Source organism: Crocodylus siamensis, chromosome 1 (genome assembly GCF_052110815.1).
Source record: "Crocodylus siamensis isolate JL-2025a chromosome 1, ASM5211081v1, whole genome shotgun sequence".
NCBI classification, from domain to species: domain Eukaryota; kingdom Metazoa; phylum Chordata; order Crocodylia; family Crocodylidae; genus Crocodylus; species Crocodylus siamensis.
The window spans coordinates 177,861,099-177,864,135 of record NC_143395.1 but is presented as its reverse complement, the minus strand read 5'-3'; the positions used below and the strand labels follow the sequence as shown (position 1 = coordinate 177,864,135).

The window sequence follows — 3,037 nt, the reverse complement described above, 5'->3', positions numbered from 1 at the left end:
CAACCCTCCTAGAACCCATTTGCTCGATGCTCATGAGTTTCACCACCTCACTAAACTTAGTCTTCTAAGTTTACTAAAGTTGGCCCTTCTGAAGTCTAACACTTTACTGGATATTTTTCCCACCCTTCACTGGAAGTGAACTCTACCAAGTGATGGTTCCCCACGAGATCATCCCCTGCTGCAGGGTCTAGCAAGGCACTACCTCTGGTGGGATTGGACACCACCTGGGTTAGGTGGAGGTCCTTCACACAGTATAAGAATCTATGTGATCAGCTTGTTTTGGCTATCTGCTCCTCCCAGCAGATGTCCCGGTAATTTAGATCTCCCATGACCACCACCACCCTTGCCTGAATGGCCTCTGAGAGCTGCCTGGAGAATACCTTGTCAAGCTCATCATCCTGATGAGGAGATCTGTAAACCCCCACTACCAAGTCCTTTTCCCCTGCCCCCCCCCCCCAGATCCTGACCCACAATACCTTGGTATTCCCCTCCTTTACCCCCGCCTTGATGATGAAAGATGTGTACTTCTCCCTAACATAGAGAGCTACACCACCATTTTTTTCCCCCACTCTGTCTCACCTATACAACCTGTATCCTTCATTGTCTACTGCCCAGTCGTGTATAGAATCCCACCATGTTTCAGTTAAGCTGACTAAATCATACTGTGTGCTAGCAAGTAAGGGTGTGAGCTCCTTCTGCTTATTCCTCTTACTTCTGGCATCTGTGTAAAGACTTTTTAGCCCCGCAATGGGTGCTTTTGGTGTCCCTTTGCCTTGATGGTTAGTGTTCCCTTTAGTGCTTACCTGGTTTGGTCCAGTGCCTTGTTTGTGGCTCAACAACCCTGGGTTCTCATCAACCATGGATTCCCCATCCTTTGTCTAACCTAGTTTAAAGATCTTCAGAGGAGATCAGCCAACCTGCGAGAGAACAGATGCTTACCTCTAGGAGGGAGATGAAGATCATCCCTTCTCAGGAAACCTCCTCCCTGGAAGTGCTGATTGTGGTTGTAGAAACTGAAGCCCTCCTGAAGACACCATCTCTGGAGTCACTGGTTGACTACCCTGATTCAGGCATCCTGGTGCCTCCAGCTGCCACCAACTGGAAGGATGGAAGAGAATACCACCTGTGCCGCTGACTTCCCGAACCTTAACCCCAGCTCATGGAAATCCTTCATGATGCAGTCTGGACTACTCCCAGCCACATCATTTGTGGACAATGACCATGGGGTAGTAGTCAGAGGGCTTGATGAGATCAGGAATCTTTTCGGTGATGTTGCTGATCTTAGCTGCAGATATGCAGGAGACGTCTCTTGCCATAGAATCTGGTCAGTAGAAGAGCCCCTCCGTGCCTCTCAGGAGTGAGTCACCCACCACAATAACCCAGCGTTTCTTCTTCTGCCTGGGCAATGGTCCCCCAGCATATCCAGTGGGGGTTTTAGGGACCACCTTCTCCACATTCTCCTCTGCTGCCTCCTCCACCAAGGCTGCCAGGTCCCCATACCTGTTCCCCAGCTGTAATGGGGAAGTAGACGCTGGCTCCTGCTGCCTGGGTCCAGAGGTGACAGTCTTCCACTCCTCTGCTGCAGATTCTTCTTGTGGGGTTTCACCTGTAGATATCTGAAGCTGTAAGGAATGGAAATACCCATCAATCACAACCTCATCCTCCCTGATCCCCCTCATCCTGCTCGCTGTCTCCTGGAGTCCCCTCACCTGCTCCTCCAAGGCCCAAAGGTGGACACAAGAGGGACAGGTGAGGGGGCTCCCACTGTCCTCTCCCACCCCTGATGGCAGGTTCCCCACCAGGCCACCCCTACAGACAGGGGAGAAGGACTCCATCTGGGTGGAGACCTCCGAGGAGCCATGGGTGGGCGTCGCTATCAGGTCAGGGTCCCTAGCAGCATCAGTCTGTGTCCTTACCTTAGCTGCAGAGCTATGAGTCCTCATTGCTCTCCTACTGGATGCTCCTTCTTGTCTACTTCTGCGTGCTTGCCTTGTGCAAACACCTGAGCAAATGCAGGCATGCCCTTACAGAGTATGTCTGTTTGCGCACTCTGTTTGCTTGCATGGCTTGGGAGCACGGCTCCCTGCTGGCTCACTTAAGAGGGCTCTGGGGGCCTCCCACTCCAGATCCTCTGCAGCTGTGCCGGCCCTCCGTCCCACTTACCTGAAGGATCTGATGCTGCCTCCGCCTCTGCCTCTGCCTCCGCTGCTGCTGCTGGTAAGTCCAGGGAGCACATGTGTGCTGGAGACACACATGTGCCCACTCTATCTTCAAGCCCCAATTGCCAGGAGCTTGACCAAACTGTGGCTTTTAAGGGCTGCGGTTTGAATTTCCTGCACTGGCCCAGCAACCAATCCGATGGCTCCAGGCTAAGGCCACCAATCAAGGCCACTCCAGGCTTCCCTGGAAGAGTCTGCAGGCTGCCCCACTCCCTATGTCTCCCTCCCATGAGGAGGAGCCCCAGATCCTGGGGTGGCCACAGTTGCTGCCCTAGAGATCAGCCTCAGAGCAGTCCCCACTTGCCCTGGGTGAAAATTCATCCCCCTAGCCTGCTCCCTGCCTGCACCCCATTCATTGCAAACCAGGTCATTTCTCACACCTCTCTCTGTCCCCTCTTGACCAATAACAGGTTGCCGCCCTTAAAGCAGGCAACCCAGCAGGGAGCTGAAAACACAAAGCTTATCAGCCCATCAAGAAAACAAAAGCCTCTCTTATTAGTTCAAGCTCTTGTTAAATAGCTTTTCCAAGGAAGGAAGGGAGGGACATTAGCAGCTGACCCGTTGATTAGTTCCAAAAAGCCCTAAGCAGACACCGTTCTGTCTGCCTTTCTCCCAATAAAATTGGAGACACACATGCAGACACCTTTTAGGATCAGCTAGCATGGAGGTGGTGTTACTGTGACCAGATGCCAGCTGGGGTTCATGGTGCTAGAGAACATGCTGGGGGAGAGGGGAGGAAGGGAAGGGGGATCCTGCTTCAGCAGTGAGGGGATGGGGGGCAGGGAAAAGTCAGGCAGATGCTGCTGTGCTAGCAGTCC

The 3,037-nt window shown here is 52.9% G+C and overlaps 1 pseudogene; it reads right to left on the bottom strand.

Annotated features, from left to right (window-relative positions):
• Positions 1 to 898: 898 nt before the first annotated feature.
• Positions 899 to 1,679, bottom strand: LOC149873703 (uncharacterized; annotated as a pseudogene).
• Between the last annotated feature and the right edge of the window lie 1,358 nt (positions 1,680 to 3,037).